Source organism: Stegodyphus dumicola, chromosome 5 (genome assembly GCF_044657685.1).
Source record: "Stegodyphus dumicola isolate Sdum_Otavi_A_Nest chromosome 5, ASM4465768v1".
Taxonomy (NCBI): Eukaryota; Metazoa; Arthropoda; class Arachnida; order Araneae; family Eresidae; genus Stegodyphus; species Stegodyphus dumicola.
In genome coordinates, this window is record NC_140772.1 from 62,430,097 (window position 1) to 62,445,900 (window position 15,804).

A 15,804-nucleotide genomic window follows, 5' to 3' on the forward strand; every position below is an offset into this window, starting at 1 on the left:
GTACAATTATCAACAATTTAAAAGCTGTTAAAGTGCGGTTACGTTTTAAATAACATGACGGACATATTTGTTTACATTTGAAACAGAAGAATTGTAGATTTGTTGCCAATCTAAAGAGACTAAGCTTTGCAACACAAAAATAACGCCTTCATTTATTATTGCGAATTAAATCATGATTAATCCTTTCTGGAATTTTTTCGAGGAAATAAGTATTTAAGATTTACTTCGTAATTTTTAATACAGATATTTTGAGTTTTTATGTATTTTTGCCTTGTCGCGAAGTGAAAACTGAATAAATTGAATGAGAAATACTCAATCGTCTGTGAAAAACTGTTTCTTTTTCGTTTTGTTTGCTTAATTTCTTTTATACATCGTTCTAGCTTTGTTATAGTATTTGAATAGAACATGTGGCAACGATTAGATAATTCTTTAAATGTTATAAATTTTGTGCATTCTGAGTTATAATATGAACGAAATATAATACTGTTAAGTAAACCTAGCGCCAGATTGTCGCTATGGTAACTCAAGTGAATTTTAAAGAATGCATTTTTTTTTTTTTTTTTTTTTTTTTTTTTTTTTTTTTTTGTGGTTTATGCGCTGTCGGCGAAGTAGATTTAATTCAATCCAATAAGTTTAAATGAAATGCAAGAAAAAATGCGTATAATTTAATATTCCGTACAAGGAAGTCATGTGGTGTACATATCAGATTTTTTTTATATTAATTTCGAATTTCAATTAAGTCAATAAACGTAGCAAAAATATTAAACTTTTTTTAGAATAATGTAGAGAACATGTCAACTTCGATGCTTTCAATGCAATGAATTTTATTTTCTTAGTCATCTAGCAATTTAAATTATTGTGATTTAAAATGATTTAATAGGGCAATTGTTAAATACACAGATAGTTCATTCACTGCCAAGTAATTTATTTTATTTTATTATTAGTCCAAAGGAGCAAATTGCCCAGAAAGGCTATTAATTTCGTTTTGGCATTTTGCGTTCAGTATAAACGGCGTTTCACTTTTAAAACTGTTGCCACCAAATAATGAATAATGAAGAATCTGCATGATTGTATGTATGTTTCTCGCACTGTGAAAAAATAACGGTACCTAGAGACATCAAATTTTGAATAGCTCTTTCACTCGAATGTGGGCATCTGGAAGCCCAAATTTGGAGTTTAGAATTTGTTTTATTATCTGTTTCATATTTTGTAAAATTTTAACGAATTTTTTATTAACAAACTCTTCGATTTCAAAGCGAACAATGGAACCACTGTACGGGGGGGGGGAGTATCTACAGCCCGCGAGACTGTGTATCGGAAATTCTAAAGATATGCTCTTTTTAATTTATTTTGTGGTATTGCTGTTGAATTGAATTTTATGGTTTAAGTGCGAAGAACATGATATTTAATAAATAAGGGTAACACACAAAATGTAAAAAAAGCCCCTTTGGGCGCTATATGAAATCTGAAAGCTTTCAGATTTATTTATTTATTTTGTCTGCGTCTGTGTTTGGAACAAATAATCAGATAATTACCGACTAAAAGGAAGCATAAAACAAGAGAATTTAAATAGAATGAAAAAAGTACATAGTCCATTAGTGGGCAAAATGCATAAGAATGCTGAACAGTGCTTGTTCGACATAGGGAACGAGCTGAACGAGCTTTTATGGTTTTTCTAGTGTACAAGGTAAATACAAAACAGTTTTCCTTAGTAAGTCCTCCACAAGTGGGATGGTGTCCTTTCCCTAGGTATGTTCTATGGGAAGGCATCCGTTCCCATAGACAGATAACTTTCCGTATGCTTTTCCGTACTGATTTAAACAAGCAATTGCAAGTACATGTCAAATATTAATTACAATGATAAAAATTTGGTGTAATTGTAAGATCATAAACATCGTCAACAAGCTGAAATCACTGTGGTGTAGTGGCCTAAACCACTACGCAAACCCTGGATTGTGACACAGGATTGAAATAAGCTTCAAACTCAAGTTTTTAACAATAACATGAATTTTATTAAGATGAAAACCTTAACAATTGCATATCTTGATAATCTGGGACTTGGGTATATTTAGCCCCGTAATTTCAGAATTTTGTTACAGGAAAAAGGCTCTATCGCATTATACACAAGGAATGATCATTCTTAGCAGACCAACATGCCCATATCTCCAAACAGGAAAGTCTTTCTCTCTTATGCTTATGCTTTACTTTCGTTGCAAGCATCAACTGCTAAGAGTTTAAACCTGATCGTTCAAGTTTGCCGTATCAAGAACGTCCGTTCGCAGTTGTGAGAAAAATAAGGACATGTCATCACCCGAAGATGAAAAACACAAATATGCAGAGCATACGATCTATGTGAGATGTTAAACGTTGGAAGGTCTTTGCATTAGGAAGCGGTCATGGTAGGTGCAGGGTAGTCATTCGAAATCCAAGTTTTTCGATCAGCAATTTAATCTTCATTAGCGTCATCGCAGGTTGGAAACCTGCTGATAATTTTCCTGCTGTGGTATTTATCATTCTTACCTTTTCTATTTGCGAAATAAAAGTTTTAACTCCAGTGCAGCCATTCTTGTCTTATCTTGTTCATTTGCGCTTTGGCAGCTGAAAATGATGGTTCCGTAAAACCATCGAAACTAGTTCTGTGAAATTTGCAAATATAACTCTGATTTTTGTTGTTTGACTTCTAATTAATACTTTTTCGGCGTTTTATTTTATCTTAATTGACTAATATGTTAGCTGTAACTGTAATTCTACTCTTTTGCTTCCCACATATCTCAATAAGCAGAAATTGCTAGAATCTCTCGCGACCAATTTAAAAGCTATAAAACGCCAGACAGAGAACTTGCTTACTTTGTTGTAGTTGATTGTAGCGAATTCAAAGTGAGATCGATTAGCTTTCTCTGTGCTTTGGATTGCCTTCTATTTCATTTTTTAGTAGTTTAAAATATAACTACTGCGTGATATTGTGATATACTACAAATATCATTGAGGAAAAATCCAGCGTTTTTTTTAAATATTTTTTGTGATAACAATAAATTTTATTAATTTTTTTATCGGACTTGTGCATTCAATCTATTATGAACCCGTACGCGCGCAACACTTTTTGGTGTCAGGAGTGGGGTTGAATGCCAATTAAAAGATCGATGAAAGAACAATTAAGGCTACTGTTGGCATGCTTTGCAGCGTTCAAAGAAGAGGTGAAAGAAAGATGAAAGCGGGCCAAGCATCCGTTAAAGGAGAGATGCAAGCTGATCAAGTTTCCGTTAAAGTAGAGAGGAAAGGCGCTCAAGAAAAGATTGAAGCAGGTCGAGAGGAAATAAAAAAAGGAATTACCTGCATAATAGAAAACAAATTTGAGGACATGGAAGGCAGAATAGACGTGATTGAAAATAAAGTTGGACACATTGAAGAAAGAATTTCTTCTATGAAAGAACAAATAGAAGAGAGAGTTTCTATTGTGGAACAACGAATCGAAGAAAGAGTTTCGACGGTCCAACAACAAATTGAAGAAAGAGTTTCTGCTGTCCAAGGACATATCGAATAACAAATTGAAGACAGACTTTCTGCTGTCGTCGCCAAGGAAGTTCACTCACTAAAGAAATGCATAGCGAGATCAGAAAGCAATTCTGACGGCTTTAAACTTTTACCTATGCTTGCTCGTCCCACTCTGAAGTTGCTCACGTATGATGGAAAGATCTCTTGGAAAGTATAAAAGACACAATTTTCTATAGTGGCAGAAGCGAATGGATGGGATCCTCAAGCTAAGGCTTGCCATCTCGCAGCTTCTCTGAGAGCAGACGCAGCGGATATCCTTCAGACTTCTTCCCGAAAAAAAAAGGCTAGATTTCGAAACTCAGTCCAGCGTGTTGGAGCTACGCGTGGGGTAGAAGTGTTTAAAAGACTACAGCAGGCTTCAATTAAAATCCCGTCAACAGAAGTCCACGGAAACACTCCAGGAGCTCGCCACGGATGTTGAAAGCAATCTCACCTCTCTTTTTTGGAGTGCTGACAGAAACAAAGGAAATCCTGTTCCTGTAATACTTCATCGACAGCATCCGGGATGCATATTTCACAAGGGCACATCTGAGTATCCACGAAGGGAATGGCTTTTAAGATGGACCAATGGGCATCCAGTAATATTTCTGTCATGTCACATGACCTTTCGCGCGCTTTAAGATTTAAGAAAGATAACTGAAAATATTTTGCCAGGCAATTTTCTGTACAAAATAACTAAAGCATCGTCGATTTCTTCGCGAAATTTTCATTGTGAAGTTAGATCAAATATAAGCAATTGTGAAGATTTCACTACAGGGTTGAAAGAATTTGAAATAAATACAAACATGTTGAATACTCCGCAAAAATATCCATGTGAAATAGTACTTAATAAGCGGTAAATAAGACGAAGAAAGAAATATATGATAAACACCTGAGCCCAAATCTATCTTTACATAAAATTATGCATATGAGAAAAATATTTACACAAAATATATATGTAAATAGAAGTCGGGACTTTTTATTGCAGACTGTATGAAAAAGATGTTCTGTAATAATAGCCAATGCAGAATATTATTCAAAGTGAACTTTGCATTCGTATGGAGTAGTGTGTTAAATTTCACATTTACTAACTGCTCACTCTTAAGTGTACTGTCTACACAAGAAATACTCATCAAACAGAATGAATTTATCTTATTTGAAACGAATATATTCAATTTATTCACATATAACTTTGAATGTTAACAATAGATATAATCAGGTTATACACAATATGTATTCTGAATCATACACTTTCGAAATAAAAAGAATGCAAGCACTGAAATAAGAAAACACTAAAATCATTGTAACACTTCCAGTTCTTTTGAGTTCAATAATAATAATAATAATAAAAACTACACACTTGAATTTTCTTAATCCCCAAGTGTTAGTAAATACATAATATTCAAGGCTAGTTGTAGCTTGAGTCATTTTATCGATGTTAAGAGAAATAATATGCCGTAAACATCAACCCAAATATCAATGCGTGATAAAAATCGTGAAAATGAAATGTCAGCGATTAAGTGCCCATTAATTAACGAAGTTAATTAAACGAAAGCACTAGGAGATTTTCTGCTATTACGCCGTACGTTTATAATGCGAAGCAAATGAAATTAAAACGTAAACAACATACGTTCACATGCACAAAAATTTAGCGTCACAAGAGCAATAGAAGCTCATTGGTCCATTTTCGGAACTCTTCCCTCAGTGGCTAAGCTGATGTGCACTTGTGAAATATGCATTCGGGATCCTGAAATACAGAAAGCTTTGCAAGTGGCGGATGTCAAGGACTTGAAAAGCGCTTTAGTGTACTGCATGAAATTCGAGGCAGCCCTGCACGCAACTCGTAGAGATCACCACCCATTCAGAGCTGTGCAAGTCCACGAGCCAGTGGATCAATTAATGGCTCGTTTAAACGATTTATCCAGACAAGTCAATACTTTGATACGGAGTAAGAATGAGAACAAATTGGCTCTAAAGTGTTGGAAATGTGGCACCGAAGGCCACATACGACGGCACTACAGAACACACCCCAGGGCACGGAAAATAAAACAGATAATTTGATCGGAAAAGTCAGTGTCTTGAGACGGAATAAGAATGAAAAGAAACCAATCCTAAACTGCGCTGCTGAAGGTCACACACGAAGGAACTGCAGGACACCCCAGAGCACGGAAAATAACACAGACGATTAAATGCCATGAGACGGAAAAGGAGTGACAAGAAACCAAAGTGCTGGAACTGCGGATCTGAAGGCCAGATACGAAGGAAATGCAGAATACCCCAGGGCTGGGAAAATAAGTCCATATCCCAGCTACGACGCAGGAAACAAATCAATGACTATATCGCGGAGCGGAGTTGGAACGATAGTGGAAAAGACCATTTTAAAGGGCTCATGATTTCTGCATAGTGTGTGGCAACAGTAATGGACTATCTGTTGAAACTCTCACCGACAACCACGTGATTTGCGCATGCGCGCAGCAAAAACTAAATCAGAACTTTTAAGATGAACTTTGAGAACTCGTGATGGACGTTTGAGTGAAACATGTTAATCCTATTCTTCTGTGTTACATATATATTTTAGTTTAGTGTTGTGATGTAAATTAAATATCTTATCTTAGAAGCCTTCCTTTTTCTGTGAGTAGCGTGTAGATGTACTTAGGAAAAATACTCCCGGATATGCTTTGGAGAAGAAAGAAGATCGACTAAAAGGGTAAGCCTTTTTACCTTTTATTTTCTAAGAATTACACATTTTTTGGCATCCCGTGCCGCGAATGAAGGCGAATTATTGATACTTGTTGAATCATTGAATATATATTAAATAATGACGGAATTCATCGATACATTGAAAAGGAAACGCGGCCACATAAGAGCTGCCGTTACAAAATTAATTGGCCGAATCGAAACTGAATTATCAAAAACAGAAGTGAATGCAGAGGAACTAGAAATTTCCTTAGAACTCTTAAATGAAAAATCGAACGAGTTAAAACAAATAGATGCCGACATAGAAAAATTAATAGACATAAAGGATCTAGACCAGGAATTAAACGGTGTTGACGAATATCGTGAAAGAATAACTACATTTAAATACAAAGCTAACAAAAAATTGAAAGAAATTAATATAGAACAATAAAAATTTAGTGTGTTAAGAAGAACTGAACAGTTAAGTGAAATTATAGAGAACGTTAAAATCGAAGATCATAATGTGAAGCTTCCTAAACTTACGATTCCGAAGTTTTATGGCGAGAGCTGCGAATGGCTGACATTTTGGAACACTTTTTCATCAGCTATACACCAAAATAAAACGCTTGACGCTATAAGCAAATTTAATTATTTGAAATCCTTTTTGGGAGGTACTGTTTATAAGACCATTGACGGTTTCGATTTAACCGAAGAAAATTACGAAACTTCAGTTAAACTACTCACAGAAAGATTTGGAAATAAAGATGTACTGATAAACGCCCATATAGATAAATTACTGAAAATAAGACCTCTAAAGGATTCTAATGACATTCAAAATTCCATAAGTTATTCAATTACATACAAAAACATATTCGATGTCTTGATTCGTTAAATATGACCTCAGAAACATATGGAGCTTTGTTAACACCTATTTTGCTTAAAACATTGCCCGCAGATTTGGTTTTGGAATATAATAAAACATTTCGAAAATCAAATTACGATTTGAATCACCTAGTGGAATTTCTTTCTCAGCAATTAATTGCTCCGGAAAAAACAGCTTTGCAGTCGAAAGAAGCGGCGTCAATTTCTCCTCGCTCCGACAAACAAAACGCAAAAGCAAGCTGTCAGCTTGGCATGATAAACGGGTACAAGATGTATCGTCTGCCTCGCAGCTGCTGGCTACAAATGAGAATCAAAATTATAAACATTCGAACTGCATATTTTGCGATTCAGATCATGAAAGTTCTGAATGTCGGAATGCGAGTCGTTTAACCTTAGATGAAAAAAAGCAAAAATTACAGAATCACGGATTATGTTTTAAATGCGTGAAAAGGTACCATATCTCCCGGTTTTGCAAGACCAAAGTTAAATGTTCCATATGCGGTAAAGCTCATTTATCAATAATGTGTAACTCTCACGGAAATAATTCTACAGACATTATTGGGGATGAAAATAATAAAAAAGACTGTGTTTTGACAAATAAATCTTGCATGCAGTTAGTAAATTTGCAAACTTTAGTAGTAAAACTTCGTGGGGATGGAATCGAAAAATATACGAGAATTTTAATAGATAGTGGTTTCCAGTCATCCTACATTTCGAAGTATGCAGTTAGTATAATGAATTATAAAACAAGTTGTAAAGAAGAATTAATCCATGGTTTGTTCGGAGGAATTGAAAGAAAGAAACTCATAGTAAATACTTAATTAGATTGAGTAGTCTTAAAGGTGATTATCACTGTAATTTTCAGGTTTTGGATCAGGATAAAATATGTACTGACATTCTTCAAATTCGTAGAGATACATATCTTATTGAACTGCGAAAACATGGAATTTATTTAACTGACATGCAGAATAAATCTGTGGATTTGATGTATGAAAAATCACCTTTAGAAATTCATGTTCATTTAGGTGCAGATGTGGCAGGAAAGCTTCTAACAGGGAAGGTTAGACAACTAAAATGTGGTTTATCATGCGTATACACTAGATTAGGATGGACAATGATGGGGAAAACTGAAAAGCGTGAGTTCTCTAACAGTATGACAACTGTATTGTCACTTCATGTTAATGATGCTAAAATTTCGGATTTATGGTGTCTTGACTCGTTAGGAATAACGGATCCTGCTACAACCCATACAAGAAAGGAAATTAATGAAATTGCTAAAACATATTTTCGTCAGTCATTAAAGAGAGATAGTGAGGGTAGATATCAGGTTTCACTTCCTTGGTTAGAAGGGCATGAGGTTTTACCTGACAACAGATTATTAGCAGAAAAAGGTTAAAATCCTGCGTCAAAAATCTTCAGTCAAAAAACTGTCTGAAAGAGTATGAAAATATTTTTAACGAATGGGCTGAAGAAGGTATTATAGAATCTGTTGAAGATAAGAAAACCGAAAATTGTCATTACCTACCACATAGGGTTGTAATTAAGGAAAGTTCAACCACAAAAATTAGACCTGTGCTCAATGCCTTAGCGAAGGAAAGGAATGGTGTGTCCATAAATGACTGTTTAGAAAAGGGCCCAAATTATTTGGAATTAATACCGAGTATTTTAATTTAACAGATTTCGCCTAGGTAAATATGGGGTTATCTCAGATATACGTAAGGCCTTTTGCAAATAGGTGTCTGTACTCGAGATAGAGACTTTCTTAGATTTCTCTGGTGGGAAGAAGGAGATCCGAAAAATTGAAAATATATCGACATAAGCGCGTTGTGTTTGGCGTTAATGCCAGTCCCCACATAGCACAAAAACATCCTTGGGATATCCCGAGGATGTTGATCGCGGGATATGCGCACATCCTCAGGACATCCCGCAAACCTCCTTCCGAGTGCTTAATGTCACATCCTGGGATATCCTCAGGACATCCTAAGTCCCATCGACAGCGTGCGGATGTTATTAGGATATGGACTCCTACTTACTACATCCTCAGGACATCCCACTAACCTCCTAAACACATCCCATCATATCCTAAAAACATTCTATCTATCTCCCATCGACAGCGTATGGGACGTTATTAGGATTTAACGTCCTACTTACTACATCCTCAGGACATCCCGTAATATCCCAATTTCCTCCTAAACTCATCCTCCTGAGTGTTTAATGTCACATCCCAGTATATCCTTAGGACATCCTATCTAGGTCACACCGACAGCGTATGGGATGTTATCAGGATTTCAAATCTTTACTTGTTATAATATCACTTTAACCTTTTAAAACGCATACTCTCCACTGCTTAATACCCAGTATATATACAAAGAAACTTCCAGTGAAAATATGTGAAGGTGTTGTAATGATCTAAAACCTACTTATTTTACACAGACAGTCTCAAATCCTTCTCCTAGGGTTACTCTGGAAAAATCAGAAATGTTGAGAATATCTATACAACTTATTTTGTTTTTAAAACTGAATTTGTGAATATATTAAAACTGAGCAAGGAAATTAAAATGGATTATTAATACAAAATATTATAACAGAAAATTTTGCTTTTATTTTTAAGATATTAAAAATCTTTCGAACATTTTTAAACATCCAATAGCCCCCAAATTGAAGTATTCATAATTAAACTATTTTACAAAATCAGTTTCTAATTTCAGTTAATTTGTATTAAAAATTCAATAATAAAATTAGCCATTTAATAATCTTTACATAAATGAATCATCTTTCTTTAAAACATGTAAAGAAATTTTAGTGTTTTGATGAGACTGTTGGGAAATTGTTAAAAGGAATAAATTGTATTTTTAAAACTAAATCAATTCCTAGCCACAGAATAAATAAATATGTTTTCGTAACATGAAAATGCTGCAGGCTGTTTCATATATTTAATATTTAGTTGTAAAAATTATGTTCTTGACATTATGTTAACAATTCTTTACATCATTCAAAAGGTAACTCAAGGAGCTCTTCTAAAATTCTATCTTTCTACTCCACACACACACACACACAAAAAAAAAAAAAAAAAAAAAAGGGCTCAAAGTTTATGAGTGCATAGATTAGCAATACAGACGGGGCAGTGGAAATAGCAAAACATTTTATAAGATACTGACACCAGAAAGTTAAATATCTTCTGTATATTTGAAAAGTGAAGAACTATATCTTGTAATTATATAAAAATATTAAATGTTTTCAATTAGATATATGATGAATTAAATGCATTTTAAATCAATCAGATTAAAAAGTAAAAAAAAATACATTGTTAAGAACTGTATGTATAGCTTTTAAATAGCTTGGCTTGTTAATCGATAACAGATTAGATTTTAATATGCTAAATTTTGCCAAATGACAAGACTTGAATGAAAAGCGAAACAAGTTTACGATTGATGACATGAAGTCCCATTTTGAGACTAATAGCCCTTTTGGACTAAAAAAAAAGTTCTGAAAATAATTTCAGTAAAATGAAATTTACCAGTTGAAATCAGCACCAAATTAAACTTCGTAAATTCTAGCATGTTAAAGGTTATCTCATCCAGAATTTTATTACTAACCATTCATTTCAGAGCAAAATAACACAGTAATTGCAATTTATATGACAATCAATATCAAAAATTTAAATCTGCATTTTATGCAACAGAGAAAAACTCCAAAAGAAGATCTACTGTTTACCATGCAATTAAGGCATTTTATTCTGCAATCAGCTCTACCAATTATTAATACTTCTAAGTATATTCAGTTTATTCTTTCTGTTTAATATACGCTGTGTAAAATTTTCCATAAATTTATTAATTCATTTTATTTTGAGGTGAGCTATTGTTCAACTCTCAATATCAACGAAAATGTTTAGTTCATTTTTTATTCGGTCTCAAAAGAGAAATCAAAATACGTGGATTTATGTACGTGTTATAAATACATGTATTTATGAATCAAAATACATGAGAAATCAGAGTGAGAAAAGCACTACTACCTTAATCTGTGATTATATACAGTCAAAAGTCGTTAATCCGGACTCGTCGGGACTTCGGCGATTCCGGATTATAGATCATCAGTTTAAATCTGGTAAGAAGGCATGCAAAAATTACAAAATTAAAAATATGAAACCGTAATTTATGAAATAAAGAACAATTATGATCTAAAGGGTATCAAAATTTACAAAAAGAAAAAGCTTAATATTTATTTGTTTACTTTATTAAACATTTCTTTCAATGTAAGTTGCTTCGTTTCATGTGATAATACTTTCTCTTTAATTCTATTAAACAGACATAATTTCTTGTTTAGTTACAAAGTTCCGCTGTTCAAGTCCTATAATTGCTGTGTTGAGAATACCGACTAATTTGTCAATCGAAATGTTTTCGTTTTCAATAACCTTTGGGTCACTTTCTTCACTATCGGAAGCGAATTATGACGACGAGTAACTTGATTTAAATCATATCAAAGACGGAGTACATCGAAATGAAATACTACACTTAGTACGGAATTATAAACCAAATAAAATAAAAACATCTGCCCTGAAGATAAGGATACTGCTGACAGATCAACTTCCAATCCGCTGCGTGAAATTGATAAACAGATTTCGGATTTCAAAACCTACTTTCGCTTTGTAGATACAAATTACATATTAGTAAATATATATCGGAAATTCTATTTGACATAATCTTTCTAATCTATCATAATCTAATAATGACGTTTCTGCCCCCCCCTCTGCCGCAGAGCAGCGTGAAATTGATAAACAGATTTCGGATTTCAAAACATACTTTCGCTTTGTAGTAAATATATATCGGAAATTCTATCTGACATAATCGAAAGTTCAAGCTTACTTTTATAAAATTGCTCTAACAGTCTGCAAAAAATAATAAGCCGGATCCATTTCGAAGATTAAGGAACAACGCAATCTGCAACATTAACTGAATTAGATAACTTTAACTTAGCGTATAACTCCGTTACACATTAAACGCGCATGCGCACAAACATATTCGCAGCCGTAAGGGTCTTACGCGCTCTCGTAAACGCCTGTGCGCATGCGCAGAAAGTTTGTAGCTTTGAGGCCCGGATTATGGGTGTCCGAATTAACGACTTTTGACTGTATAACAAATGCAGTGAATTATAGTTAATAAATAGTGAAAATATTTATATTTCTGAAATATTTCATATATAACATTTTAAGTTTCGCATATGTGGCAGTTTGAGAATTTTTTACGTATACCAATTTTTTTTTAAATGTCTAAAAATTTTTGTATTTTCAAGGAAAGCTTATTCTTTCACCTTTAGTATATAAGTAATGGTGTAACCAATCCCTTAACATAAACTGTTGGACTAACTGTGACAAGAAGGCTGCCCTCTGGTGAGTAGCCAGAGAAGTACTTCAGTAAAAGCCAAGGCTCCCACTAGATAGGTTGTACCAGACTGTTGCTCTGTAATTCTTCTTAAAGTTAAATGTAATGTCCGTGTGTAACTTAAACCTGTTAATAAATATTTGTTACACTATACCGGACTCTTCTATGACCCTTTTACAATGGTAATTTACCAGATAAAATTACTTAATAGGGAATACAGAAAAATATCTAACCACTTACCTTTGTGACTTCATCTGCAGAGAGACTAAAAAAGTAGTTCAGCTAAATCTGTTATAATAAATATTTATAATAATGCTAAATCCTGCAATAACTATTAATATGACAAATTTTGTAAACCTATTTATTTGGATGAAAAATAAACACTTTCAGAAATTTATGGCACTATATTATGATTAACAGAGGAAAAACACTTTTCAAAATTCAAAATAGTTTTTATTAATCCAATTTATGACATTTTCTTTTAATTCCTGAAATAATCTTAGATCCATGTAAAAAAAAATATGTATTCTTATGTATATAAGAACTCTTGATAAACTGGATCTCTGCCATTGCCTTTCACAGCACCTAAAATAAAAAAACACTCACAATTACTATATGTGAATATAATTTATAATTAAATTTAAACAAATGACTATTAGAATGCAAATTAAAGGAAACATTTAAAATATTTTAACATTTAGTACCTATAAACAGAGTAGCAATTATTTGATTATTCGATTATAATAAAATAAATATGGGGGGGGGGGTGCCTTTTAAAATTTTTTATGTCAGAAACTAAACTCAAACCACCAGCTGAACATATGAGCAGTTTTATCAATCAGCCACTGGTAGGTAACCTGGATACCGAATCAACATATAAAGTTGCCAAGATAAAGAGAGAAACAAAATTATGATAATCACATCTTACCTAATCATAAAGCTATTTTAAATTTAATGTGTAGGCAAGTCCAAAAAGAATGAGAATGAATTTATTTAGTAACACAAAGTAAAGTTATCTTGCAGGAGCAAAAAAAACTTCTCTCATGAGATTGGCAAGTAAAAAATAATTAATTGCATCTGGTAATATTTATCTGATAACACACAAGTGATTGTTAACCATGTGCAGAAAATAAAATCTGATCATGATAAGAATCATGATCAGATTTTATTTTCTGCACAGATTAGATTTTATTCATTTTAAACTTTTGAATTTAACTGCAGAAATCTACCAAAGAAGTATATATTTTATGTAGTAACAGTAGTAAATGAAGATGTGTCTAATCTTTGCCGTATGGTACACCTTGGTTTCTGTCTGAAAAAAATCGCAAAGTGGTATTGGTTGTTCATGAAATCTGGAAGCCCATTGTGTCAAGTAAGTTTTTTGGTAACCCTAATGTTGATAATGTTAGCGAAAGTTTCCTCGGGAGGGAAATTAAGTTTTTGCCAATAAAAAAGGGTTATTTCCACAAATAGTGTCAATGTTGTGATAAATTTAGTTTTGGGCTCTTTTTTTGTAATAGTAACTCTTTTGTATGGACCTGGGTTTTTGGTTATTACCATTCTTTTCAATTGCAGTCTTTGGTTTCATGTAAGTGGTATGGTCTTGTATTTTGAACTTGCTATTATTTTGGTGTGGGTACCATCATTTGAGTATGTCTGAGGTGACTAAGAGACGAAAACTTTAATTGAATTGCTTACCTGGAGGATGGAAGAGATGGTGGTGGGAAGCCTAAACGTATGCATTTGAAAAAAGGTATGTTAAAAAATGATGTTTCATTTATTTATTCGTCTCTGCGTGTTAATTTTTGTTAAAAGATTTGTTGTTTAATGTTTTTATGTTAGGAAATATGTATTTTTTGTAACTTATTCCGCTCTGTTTGTGCGTTTTTGGTTGTCTCTGTGTTTTAAGACAGCAGCGAATTTTTTCTGGTTAACATAATAGTTTTAACTTTCTGATTTTCTTAAAGTGAAAATATATCAATGTGTACATGGACAAACTTAAGGCAGTACACAATGCCTAGTTTGTGCAGTTCTCTCTCTCTCTTTTTTTTTAAAGTTAAAATAGGTCAATGTGTACATGGACACCAAGTTTATGTACGTCTTTGACTTCTTATTTTGGTTTTGTGTAGCGGCCATCTTGAAATTGGTGCCGATCCTCCCAGGTGACGATCTTGGTATCAAAAAGTAAACAATTCGCCAAGGGTTACCGTAGAGTAAATTTTTACCAAAGATTTTCTACCATAATCACCATTTCAGTGGTTTAAACACTAGTGGAGCAGTATGCAGAGATGAAGATTTGAGTTTTGTTTACACAGCACGATGGTTTAGGCACTCCAGCTATTACGGTGAACAAGATTATAATAAACATAGCCACAACAATTGTCTATAAATATTGATGTATAATACTGCATGAACTAATAGATTTCTTATGTTAGTATATAGAGAATCCTTAATCGAAGTGAAAATGAGAAGACTGTGCATGCATTTCCTTTAATTGAAACATGGGTTTGACCATACAAATCTCAGTCTTACGGGACATGCCACACTATGCAGATAGACAGTAAATAGTGCTCATGCTGTTTTTGTTTCTTAGAGCTATGAAATAAATATACTTCTACATTTTAATTTTTTCTTTTCTTGTTTCACATTTGGATTACCTATCAAAAAGTAAGGAATTTCGATATTATTACAATATCTGAGTTAAAATAACATTCCAAATAACAATTATTGGACATGTTAAGGTAATGAAAATTATAAATTAGGTTAAAAAGTAACCCTTAATGTGGCATATTTTTGAATTAAACTCTATCGACTTTAAAAACAATAAAAATCCCTCTTTATTAGGGAATTTAATAAACTAATTTTAAATACAGAGCTATGGATGAGTTCTTTCCCTTCCATGTTATAATAACTGAAACAAAATTACACTGATATAGTCAAAATTCCTAAATGCAAGTACATAAAATTTACTTTAACAATTTTAAGAGATGAGACAGACTGAACAAATGAATAAATTTCTATCAAAGAATAATTTATTAAATTTAGCCCGTTCCATAGTAAACTTTAACCATTAGATTATATTATTACACCATGTCATCAATTTGAAAAGCAAGTCATATGCCAGATCTTGATTGTAAAAGAAATACGCAGAATAATATATAGATTATTGAAAAATGATCTATACCAGTGTTTATAGATATGATTAAATCTAACAGAAAATTTACTGTCACAACCACATTTTTAAGTGAAATGTATAATTTTAACATTTTATAATATTTAAGATAAGGCATTAAATGCAAAACTATGTGCATGGACATAAGTTAGTAAATTAAAAAAA